The sequence below is a fragment of the Schistocerca serialis genome, chromosome 1, assembly GCF_023864345.2.
Source record: "Schistocerca serialis cubense isolate TAMUIC-IGC-003099 chromosome 1, iqSchSeri2.2, whole genome shotgun sequence".
NCBI classification, from domain to species: domain Eukaryota; kingdom Metazoa; phylum Arthropoda; class Insecta; order Orthoptera; family Acrididae; genus Schistocerca; species Schistocerca serialis.
The window spans coordinates 1,103,863,248-1,103,875,850 of NC_064638.1; positions in this window are offsets into that span (position 1 = coordinate 1,103,863,248).

A 12,603-nucleotide genomic window follows, 5' to 3' on the forward strand; every position below is an offset into this window, starting at 1 on the left:
TCTCGAATCTAAGACAAGCCTAATCGATCCATTTTTCTTCTCAACAACATGTAATGGATTGTTGTATGAGCTTACTGCAGGCTCAATAATGCCCTCATTAAGCATAGATTGTATTTCTGTTCTAACACGGTCCCTATAATGTGCTGGAATTTCGTGTGGTCTAACACAAAATGTAGTATGCTCACGAACACGAAATTGGTATTGAAATCCCTTGATTGTTCCTGTTTTGTGAGTAAAAACTGTGGAATGTGCTTGTAAAATCTCAAAAAGGTCTTTCCTATCAGTGTCACTACAATTCTCAATTATTCGAATTTTATTCTGAATTAACTCATTAGTACCAAATATATCGTCGATATCATCCCTGTCAGTACTTGCAGAGTGATTGTTAGGTCTAGTTCCGTAGAAAATTCCGAACTGTTGTCTAACAGAAGGTAAAGCCGATTAATTTCCTCGTCATGGTTTGAGAGCCAATCATCAAATTTCAAAGCTATTGACTTACCTTCTTTCTCTAAACTTATTTCAGCATCGTGAAAGTTTCAGACTGCTTTGTATTCATTCAAAAAGTCTACTCCCAATATAATTTCCGTCGACAATAATGGAACAATAAGGAAGTTCATAGAGAAGCTGTGGCTTTGACAAAAGAATTCTAAGTTGGTTTGTTGGCGTACATCTACACTTTTCCAACGATTGCACCTCGTAATTTATTCTTACATAACGGAAGTGTGGGGCAATCGTTCGATTTGTTACATTTGCTAAAGGCTGTTTCACTAATTACTGAAATGGGACTGCCAGAGTCAAGTACTGCAGTAAATTTTACGTCATTTACTGTAATGTGAATCACAGGATATGCAATGTTGTTATGTTGTACGTCGTGCTCCTGGAGTAAGATGTCCCTAATGTCTTCCATTTTTACGTAATTACTAGCTACGGCAGCTGCGTCGTCAGTTTCATACGTACGTTTTGTGGCTGCCAGCGGTATGAGTCATTGCCTATTGTCTCTTTGTTGGCGCGCGTCATTATTGGGATTTGGAGACCTAACTTCTACAAATTCACCTTGTCGAGAGGGCCCTGCTCTGTTTGAATCCCGCCAGTTCTGATGCAATTCAGGTCTGTTGTTACGATCATATCGTCTGTCGTCATGTCGGTAGATTCCATAGTTTCTTTCTTGTCGGTCACGTGGTGGAGAACTTCTCCCTGAATCGTAACTGCGCGCTGGTCCGTTGCGTCTAAAGTTATTCTGTCTCTCTTTATTCGACTCGTTCCACATCATTACGAAATATCGTATTCATGATCCATGGAGCTAGTATTAATCTAATCTAATCTAATCTAATCTAATGATAACATTTATTTTGGTTCCCATATTGTCTGTTTCTCTGATTGTCCCTGTGATAGTCATTACCGCGGAGAGGTGATCTTTCCCTGTAGTTATTACTACTCTGCCAACGGTTGTCATATGGGTCGTGTCTGTTTTGGTCACGATTTGTGTTGTGAGAATAGCCTTGTCATGTCCAGTTATTATTTCTTTCATCCCGGAATTGCGACAGATGTGACCTGTAATTGTTGTGTTCCTGTTTTCGCGTTCTGCGATTATCAGTGTCAATTACTAATTCTTGTAAGAGTCCCTGAAAAGCTTCAATGTCGTCTTTGCAACGTCCTGCCAAAATAATATGTCGTAAATGTTCACGTAATTTGATTAAGCAAATGCGGATGAGTTCTGAGGGGCTGTATGGGTTTGACAGGTACTGATTCTTGTGCAACATGTCTTCAAAATATTTCACAATACTGGAAAATTCAGATTGTTCGAAATGTTTCATTATTATGATGCTATGTTTTACTCGGTCTTGTGTAGCTTGAGACCAATATGCTGAGAGGAAGGCATGGTAAAATTCTCCTTCACTGTGACAATCGTGAATGACCGATCGCATTCTTACAGCTGGTTCATTCTCTAAGTAGCCACACATAAATTCTAATCTGTGCTCTAATGACCAGTTGGGAGGAAAACAATGAGAGAATTGATGGAGCCATGCTTGTGGATGAATGTCGTTGCCAGAATTCTTAAATGTTTTGAATTTACGTGTAGTAATGAACAGCTTATAGTCAAAATCATCACGTCGGCAGTCGCATGTCGGTCATTGTTACGTCGTTTCGGCGGTTCCATCTCAAAATTCGGTGTACCTTGCCAATTTCTTTCATAATTTCCGAAGTGCCCTGTGTTATTATTTTGTGGCTGTTCCGTATTTCTATGTCCCTCTTCCCGTATTGGAGCGCGAGTGGCGTCTGAAATACGTAATTCTTGTATTACCTGTGTCAGCTGATCTTGTACTTCCCGGATTTCTCTTTGGTGTTGCGTATTAATATGATTCTGATTTTGTTTGAATTTCCTAATTTGTTCGCACTTTTCTGTGCTATTAAAGACAACTGGTTTTGTGTCATTCAGATTATCATCTAATTTTGTAGATAAATTATTTAGCTGATCCGAAAGTTCAACTACTCTCTGATAATGAACTAATTTCCTCCATATGTCTTTCTACTGTGTCCTTTAAGTTTTCCTGAGTTTTTGCAAGTTGCGTAACCGAATCGGTAGATGCAACTGAGTCAATTTTGGCTTGCAAGGTCTCATAATTTTCATGAACAATAATTTGCAGTTCTTTTATGGCTGCTTCGTGATTCTGTAATGCATTTTCATGCCGTGAAAAAATAGGTTGAAAATGCTCACAAATTTGTGTTTTTACGTCGTTACGGACTTTTTGACATTTCGATTCGATTTTATGTAACTCAATAGTTAAATCTTCACGTGTTTGTTCAAGCGTGGTGTGAAGATTTTGTTCCATTGCGTCTAACTGTTGCTGTGTTTGTCTCTGGTGTTGTTCCATTGTGTCTAACTTTTGAAGATTTAGTTCCATTGTGTCTAACTTTTGAAGCTTTTGCTGTATTTGTCTCTGATTTTGTTCCATTGTGTCTAACTTTTGAAGCTTTTGTCCCATTTGTTGCATTAATTGTAATAACAATGCACTGGTGTCTGAAACATGTTCCTGAGTGCTTTTCGGCAGTGAATTTGCACCGGCAACATTCACATTTTAACAAGCGGAAAATGTGTCTTGACTCATTTGAGAAAACGGTGAGAACCCAAAACCTGAGTCTACAGTATTTGCAATATTGTGTTCTGTCATTCCCGATTCCTGAGGCGAGCTGTTGCCGACCGATCGATCGATAATGCTTCCCCGTTCACTACCTGTTTCACTGTCTACACCATTATTTGACGCCCACTCCATTTCCCTATACACAGTTACCAAATTACTACTTTGAATGTCTGTTAATTCATTACACAGCGGTGCTGGTAAGCTACGCTCATTGTCACTATTATTTCTCTGTTTACTTTGGAGCCTAGTGTTACGTTTTTCGCATGCCATTATTGTCACAATATTTCACACAATAACACATAAAACAAGAGAACACATTAACATAGCGCTGAAAATAATATCTAGTTAATTGCAAGCTGCAAAATACTTGGTGCAAATTTACATGCGTGCCACACCTGTTTTACTGTACAACAATGAAAGACTGCAACTACAAAGGAGATTCTCTCTACAATTAGGTGCTAGCAATAAACAAAATCTACACTAATTACACAAACTACAAGAAAAAAATCAGAAGATTCCAGTAAGGTATCCTGGCAGGGTCGCCATATGATAAGTCCCCTTTTGAAAAATTGTACAAGACTGTGCTTATACTGACACATAATATTTTTAGCGCAACGCAATCTGACTTTCAATAATCCTTACAAAAGAATGGCCCTGACTAACATTAACCTATACCTTTCACAAATCACTTACCTCACAAAAATCTTCATTACTCGAACTACTGCAATACAGCGAGCGCCACTACTGCCAGCTAAATAAAAGATCCAAACTACGGAAGGCACTAACTACTGATAGGCATAGTTAGCAAATGAAAGATTTTAATAGAGAACAAACAACGTATTTACCTTAATAGTGTTGAAAAATCATAATATACATAGCAGTTCATGACATCCAGTCTTACAAATTTCAAAACTGCGCCATTTCTCTCCCCACATCCGCCACTGCTGGCGGCTCACCTCCAACTGCACAACGCTACGCGCTGTTCACATCCAGCTGCCCAACACTACAATGGCAGACAACAAGGCAAACTAGCCACAGACTGCACACAGCACAGCCAGTGATTTTCATACAGAGCGCTACGTAACGTTGCCAATAAGAAAATATAAACAGCCTACTTACAGAAGCAAGACGATGTAGGGTGCTGTCGCCTGATAAAGTAAGAGCCTACGGAATATCGGACCAGCTCTGTGGCTGGATTGAAGGGTTTTTAGCAAACAAAACACAGCATGTTGTTATCAATGGAGAGACGTCTACAGACGTTAAAGTAGCCTCTGGCATGCCACAGGGGAGTGTTATGGGACCATTGCTTTTCACAATACATATAAATGACCTAGTAGATAATGTCGGAAGTTCCATGCGGTTTTTCGCGGATGATGCTGTAGTATACAGAGAAGTTGCAGCAAGAGAAAATTGCAGCGAAATGCAGGAAGATCTGCAGCGGATAGGCACTTGGTGCAGGGAGTGGCAACTGACTCTTAACATAGACAAATGTAATGTATTGCGAATACATAGAAAGAAGGATCCTTTGTTGTATGATTATATGATAGCGGAACAAACACTGGTAGCAGTTACTTCTGTAAAATATCTGGGAGTATGCGTGCGGAACGATTTGAAGTGGAATGATCATATAAAATTAATTGTTGGTAAGGCGGGTACCAGGTTGATATTGATTGGGAGAGTCTTTAGAAAATGTAGTTCATCAACAAAGGAGGTGGCTTACATAACACTCGTTCGGCCTATACTTGAGTATTGCTCATCAGTGTGGGATCCGTACCAGATCGAGTTGACGGAGGAGATAGAGAAGATCCAAAGAAGAGCGGCGCGTTTCGTCACAGGGTTATTTGGTAACCGTGATAGCGTTATGGAGATGTTTAGTAAACTCAAGTGACAGACTCTGCAAGAGAGGCGCTCTGCATCGCGATGTAGCTTGCTAGCCAGGATTCGATAGGGTGCGTTTCTGGATGAGGTATCGAATATATTGCTTCCCCCTACTTATACCTCCCGAGGAGATCACGAATGTAAAATTAGAGAGATTCGAGCGCGCACGGAGGCTTTCAGACAGTCGTTCTTCCCGTGAACCATACGCGACTCGAACAGAAAAGGGAGGTAATGACAATGGCACGTAAAGTGCCCTCCGCCACACACCGTTGGGTGGCTTGCGGAGTATAAATGTAGATGTAGATGTAGTTGTACGTGATGTTCACCTGGGCTTCCATGCGACTTGTGGTAGTAGTCGAAGACATCATGACAACTGTTGATTACGTGACGTCATATCCGACCACCTTCATTCCTTCAGGATTGACTTATTTCCGACGGCGATGGCATTTTTGAGCAGGATAACAGTCCCTGACAAGGCCAGAATCGTGCTATAGTGCTTTGAGGACCATGAAAGTGAACTCACGTTGATGTCTTGGTCACCACATTAAGTTGATCTGAACCCGATGGAACATATGTGGGACACTATCGAGCGCCATCGACGTACCCATAAAGCACCAGCCGTTAATTTACGGCAATTGAATGACCTGTAACTATATTTCACGTACCACATACCGGTCCCTCCAGAAACCAAACAAAGACTTGTCAAACCTGCAACACGTAGAATCGCTGTTGTATTGCGTCGCAGAGATGAACCAACACGGTATTAAGCAGATGGTCATAAAGTTTTGGCAAGTTAGAGCATTTCTAGAATGACTCTTGGAATTTTTGGTGGAAGTTAAAAATATTTTAGATTCATATGTCGAGCGATTGTTTCAGTTTCTCCATTGCTATTCTGAAGAAACAAACCAATAACAATTTAGAGCAATATGGTTGTCTAGCAGACGTTGAGATCAAAGAAAGTTTCTGTCTGAGAAACGAGAAAGCGAAGTTGCAACTAGGACCAGTGTGTAGATATACCAGAGAAGGGCATGCAACAGACTTTTCCCGGGGATCTAATTTCCTTATTGAGTGTGGTTATGATGATCGATATTTATTACGAAAATGGCAGCGTCAAAAATTATGTACTAAGAAGCCGATGAAGATGGAATTTTCATATTTGTCGTAGTAGGCCTACTAACTAATCATATAAATGGAGATCAAGGACCACCAGAGTTAAGTGAATGCCTTTTGGTACTCTAGTCGACATCGTCCTTCGTCATCGAGACGCTATACAAGCTGGTGGTGGTTCCATAATGGTGTGGGCTATGCGTGAAATGCAATGGGTCCTCTGGTCCAAACGAAGCGATCATTGACTGTAAATGGTTATGTTCGGCTACTTTGGACGTTCCCATGGGCCAGAACTGTTCGCGATTAGTTTGAAGAATATTCTGGACAATTCCAGGGAATGATTTAGCCACCCAGATCGCATGACATGAATCCCATCGAACATTTATGGAACATAATTGAGACGTCAGTTCGTGCACAAAATCCTGCACCGGCAACACTTTCGCGATAATGGGCTGCTATAGAGGCAGCATGGATCAATATTTCTGCTGAGGACTTCCAAAGACTTGTTGAGTCAATGTCATGTCGAATTGTTGCACTATACCAGGCGAAACGGGGTCCAACACGATATTAGGAAGATTGGATTGGATTGTTTGAGGGAGGAGACCAGACAGCGAGGTCATCAGTCTCATCGGATTAGGGAAGGATAGGGAAGGAACTCGGCCGTGCCCTTTCAAAGGAACCATCCCGGCATTTGCCTGGAGCGATTTAGGGAAATCACGGAAAACCTAAATCAGGATGGTCGGACGCGGGATTGAACCGTCGTCCTCCCGAATGCGAGTCCAGTGTGCTAGCCACTGCGTATTAGGAAGAGTCCCATGACTTTTGTCGCCTCAGTGTACAGTCTCCGAATTCATTTGTTTTTCACTTCAGTAGTAATGTTCTGTTAGTGATACGTGTGTATGATCACTAGTTCACATCCTTAGTTCATTTAAAATTTGATCAACGAATTCTCTGTTTTCTCCACTTTCCATAAGAATGTTTACATGTATTTTTAAATAAAGTCCACAGCCGACGAAGCACAGTTTCACGAGAGCACACGTAAATGAAGTTTATTATTTAAATGCTATGAGCAATAGCTGTACGCGTTTAGATGTGCAGCACAAGATGGCGATTAGGACATCACTTAAATATAACGCATAAAAATGGATTTGTTAACATCCACTGGCACATCCAAAGTAATGTTCTGGATATTTTATGGCTCATTAATGAACAACACTGAAATTCATTTGAATCTTCTTGCACAATCCTGTCGCATGAAATGATGAAACAGAATACCAGATGCTGCTGTCTTGTAGAAAAGAATAATAGGCCTACATGAATTTGACCTTAAAAGTAATGAATGACACTTTATGACGTTGTAAGATACTGACTTGAGAGAAGTGAAGAATCAAATCAAAATTTGAAACATGACACAAAATGTGATGAATATGTCATATAATAATGAACTGAATGAGAAACATGTGCAAGATCTTGAGAGGCAAACTGTGTGCTTATTACTCAATCATTACGTCACTTCACGATTAGGAAGAAGTCGCCTCAGTCACGTAATATTACCATCTGACGAGCGTGGGCGGCAAAAGTCATAAGCAACATACGAGGAGCCACTCGAGGGGTAATGACCTTCACAGCTCGCTGAACTTCTCCGGGTAATACTGACCAGGATATGCACTGTAATTATACATTACCTGCTGAGGTGAGGCCAATGAGAATGACTGTAGACGACAAGGTCAACTAATGAAACTGGTGCAGCTACTTTTTAACAGTCGACGTAAAATGTAACATCTGAAATAAACCATATAGTTCACAAAAGAACAGAAATCGCTGGTTACATAAAACATCGTCAACATACAACATACAACTGCGTTTACAACCAGTGTAGTGTACAACAACTGTTACGTTCAATTTCATTTAGTTCGAGTGTAGTACACGTAGCATACATGTTTTGATAATTGGTCTCTAATAAAAATAAACAGATGAACATATAAATTTTCATTCACTTCTTTTAAACAGTTTTGGAAGTGATGCGTGGAAAGGAAATACAATAATCAGAAAGAAAATAATTCCGTAGTATTATCATTATTGCACACGATTCTACAGAGTTGTTGCAAAACAATTTTCCTATTTGAGTATGTGTAAAATATCAGATAACTGGTGGTCTGCTATGAAAATAAAATGTTGTTAAATTTATCTGTTTTTGTTATGAAGCATCCTCGTTTTGCGAACGATATTGTCAAGAGGTCAGAGGTTCGGACAGAGATTGAGGACACCCCCTTGCCTTTGGGGTGGGAAACTGTCTCTAAAAGGCGGAAGAATGCTAATGCAACTCTCTTGGTACCTCTAATTTTCAGGGTTCCTTTCATATTCATTTCCTCTTCAAGTCCCGATTGGTCGAAAACTAATTGGTTGAAAACTAATTGTTAAGTGAACAATGTGATGAGTTTGTTTACCTATACAATTTTTCAGGCCGGTTCGCGGTTCGGTAGCTTGCTGTGCATCGTAAAGCTGATGTTTTGCTTGAAATTTCGGTATCTTATGTCTTGCAATTCTGTAGCACCGTTTGAAGTCATGCAAGCTTCCACTGAAATCACTGTAATCTATGTCGCGCGCAATTTGATGTTCATAACGCAGTACATCACTATCATGCACCCCGTAAATTGTATCGCTCATCTTTGAAATGCGCAAACGCCAGTTATTGCAAAAAGTGCCTCTTGTCCTTCCTTCAATATCCGTAGTTTTTCTTATGCACTGCACGCTCATATTGCTGCGGACTTATTCGAAATCTGGTGATAATTGATTTTTTTACTGCGTGCGTTGTGACTGACCTTCCATGTAAGTAATTATGTTTAGTACCCGCTCCTTGGATAACGATTGTTCTTTACTACGTTTCACTTGAGATGGGATTTGTGGCTCCCTATCCGAGAAGGATGACGAACTACACGGTTAGATACCTATTTCGGTATCACTTTCACTTGCTAAGCATGTATCGTCGTCATCGTAATCCTCATGTACATTGTCCTCACAGTGGTGAGTATGCGACACCACACTTTCCATTGACTCATCTTGCAGCAACGCTAATATGTCATCTGCCACTTCTTTATCACTCTGCGAAATTCCTTGGGTTTTGTTCTGGCGTTGCCTTTTCTCTGCTTTGTATCAACACCACTAGCGTGTTTAGTGACGAGTTGAATGCAACACAAAATGGTGTCGATAATAAAACAGAGCTTGTCCATTGTCGAAAGTTAATGCGAAGCACTTTCATGGAAAACCTGTGTGGAACTATTTGCGAAGAGTTCAAGACTGAAAGTGTTTCGACAAAACTTTGAACAAAGCCTGCAAAGCAAAACTTAGTTGCAAAATGGAAGTGTTATACGCCCTCTGCTCGTCCTAATTTACATAAACGGTTTAGGATATTATCTGCACAGCTCTCTTAGAGTGTTTGCAGATGACGCTGACATTTACCGTGTAGTAAAGTCATCAGGACATCGAAACAAATTGCAATATGACTTAGACACTATATCTAAATGTTGCGGAAAGTGGCAGCTGTCTCTGAGTACAGTAGAGTGTGAGATCATCCACATCGGTACAAAAAGGAATCCGTAAATTTCATTTACAGGCTAAATCACACAAATTTAAAAGCTCTCATTCCGACTAAACACCTAGGAATCACAACTAGGAACAATTTAAGTTCAAACGATCACGTACATAATTATTTATGGACGGCAAAACAAAGACTACGTTTTATTCACAGAACACTTAGAATATGCAACAGGTCTACTAAGGAGACTGCCTACGTTGCGCTTCTTCGTCCTCTGTTACAACACTGCTGCGCTATATGGGATCCTTACCACATAGGGTTGCTGGAGGACATCGAAAAAGTTCAAAGAAAGCCAGCTTGTTTCATATCATCGCGAAATAGGGGAGCGTGTGTCTCGGATATGGTAAGCAATGTGTCAGATCTGTCCTCTTTCTGCCATCACGCTTAAGTAAACCTCATCCCCCCTGCACTTCCCTACCTCTCTCTCACTCTCTGACGGACGCGCACTGCATTCTCTCTACAGCCATGCACTATAACGCAAAACTAAAATTGATATTGCGATATATTTCGATTGTGAAACCAGAATAACAACGAAACTTCTCTAATGAATGCGACTAGAAAAGATTATAAATCTACATCTACTTGCACAAAAATATACTGCAAACCACTGACAAGTACAGCGTCCGGCAAAAAGCCCTCCCGTATTTGGAGGAGCCGCTGTGTGAAGTGTGGGGGGATGCTGACGTGGAGGAGGTACCAATAGATAGAGGTATACCTGCCAATTTCAATAGGCGCCATGGACAATGGGTTTTCTGGAGGAGTGTATTTCTAAAAGTGATTACTAGTCAGCAAGCATTTCGCATTCGGTTCTAACTTGACCGACGTGGTTCTGTTACTTCTAGAAAAATTATTAACTTTGGGTAGCAGACTTTAGAGCATCAGCCCGCATCTCGTGGTCGTACGGTAGCGTTCTCGCTTCCCACTCCCGGGTTCGATTCCCGGCGGGGTCAGGGATTTTCTCTGCCTCGTGATGGCTGGGTGTTGTGTGATGTCCTTAGGTTAGTTAGGTTTAAGTAGTTCTAAGTTCTAGGGGACTGATGACCATAGATGTTAAGTCCCATAGTGCTCAGAGCCATTTGAACCTTTAGAGCATCAGGTTTTGTACTGAAAAGAAAATCTACTGGTCGGCCCCCGGTTACAACAACGCTGGTAAATGTCGCTCTTGTGAGAGCGCCCGTCTAGCAATCTGCAAATCTTCAGCACCTGCACATACAACTGCTCTGAAATTATCTGATAGGAGAGTAAAAATAATCCTGCACAGAGATTTCCACATGAACTTCTATAAATTCTGAGAGAGTTGTTTGCTAGGCGTCTTCTCTCATGGCGAGGAGACATCATCTTGTAATTTTTTCTTTGGGGACTCTTCAAGATTTTAGTGTACAGACATCGCCTCACAACCCTGCAAGCACTGAAGGAGGTAACCACTTAGGAAATAGTTGCTACTCCACCGAAATGGAACGAAGAACTATTGACAACTGCCAGGAAAGGCTTTGTCAATATTTTAATAATGGAGGACGCTATTTATCGGTCATAAATTTAAAAACCAGACAATGTAAAATGGCATTGTATTTGTCGTTCACAAATAAAAGTATTTTCTCTGTGTCTTTGTTTGTTTGTAATTATTTTTTTGAAATACGGGAGATCTTTTTGCCGGATCCTCTACGTTGCACATAACATTGTACCACATGTCTGGGTTTCCTTTCGTTCTGACCGCGTAAGGAGAAATTTGGTATAGGAGCGTTCCAGGCAATACATCTACATCTACATCTACATCTATACTCCGCGAGCCACCTTACGGTGTGTGGCGGAGGGTACTTATTGTACCACTATCTGATCCCCCCTTCCCTGTTCCATTCACGAATTGTGCGTGGAAAGAACGACTGCTTGTAAGTCTCCGTATTTGCTCTAATTTCTCGGATCTTTTCGTTGTGATCATTACGCGAGATATATGTGGGCGGTAGTAATATGTTGCCCATCTCATCCCGGAATGTGCTCTCTCGTAATTTCGATAATAAACCTCTCCGTATTGCGTAACGCCTTTCTTGAAGTGTCCGCCACTGGAGCTTGTTCAGCATCTCCGTAACGCTCTCGCGCTGACTAAATGTCCCCATGACGAATCGCGCTGCTTTTCGCTGGATCATGTCTATCTCTTCTATTAATCCAACCTGGTAAGGGTCCCATACTGATGAGCAATACTCAAGAATCGGACGAACAAGCGTTTTGTAAGCTACTTCTTTCGTCGATGAGTCACATTTTCTTAGAATTCTTCCTATGAATCTCAACCTGGCGCCTGCTTTTCCCACTATTTGTTTTATGTGATCATTCCACTTCAGATCGCTCCGGATAGTAACTCCTAAGTATTTTACGGTCGTTACCGCTTCCAATGATTTACCACCTATGGCATAATCGTACTGGAATGGATTTCTGCCCCTATGTATGCGCATTATATTACATTTATCTACGTTTAGGGAAAGCTGCCAGCTTTCGCACCATGCATTAATCCTCTGCAGGTCCTCCTGGAGTACGTACGAGTCTTCTGATGTTGCTACTTTCTTGTAGACAACCGTGTCATCTGCAAATAGCCTCACGGAGCTACCGATGTTGTCAACTAAGTCATTTATGTATATTGTAAACAATAAAGGTCCTATCACGCTTCCCTGCGGTACTCCCGAAATTACCTCTACATCTGCAGATTTTGAACCGTTAAGAATGACATGTTGTGTTCTTTTTTCTAGGAAATCCTGAATCCAATCACAAACCTGGTCCGATATTCCGTAAGCTCGTATTTTTTTCACTAAACGTAAGTGCGGAACCGTATCAAATGCCTTCCTGAAGTCCAGGAATACGGCATCAATCTGCTCGCCAGTGTCTACGGCACTGTGA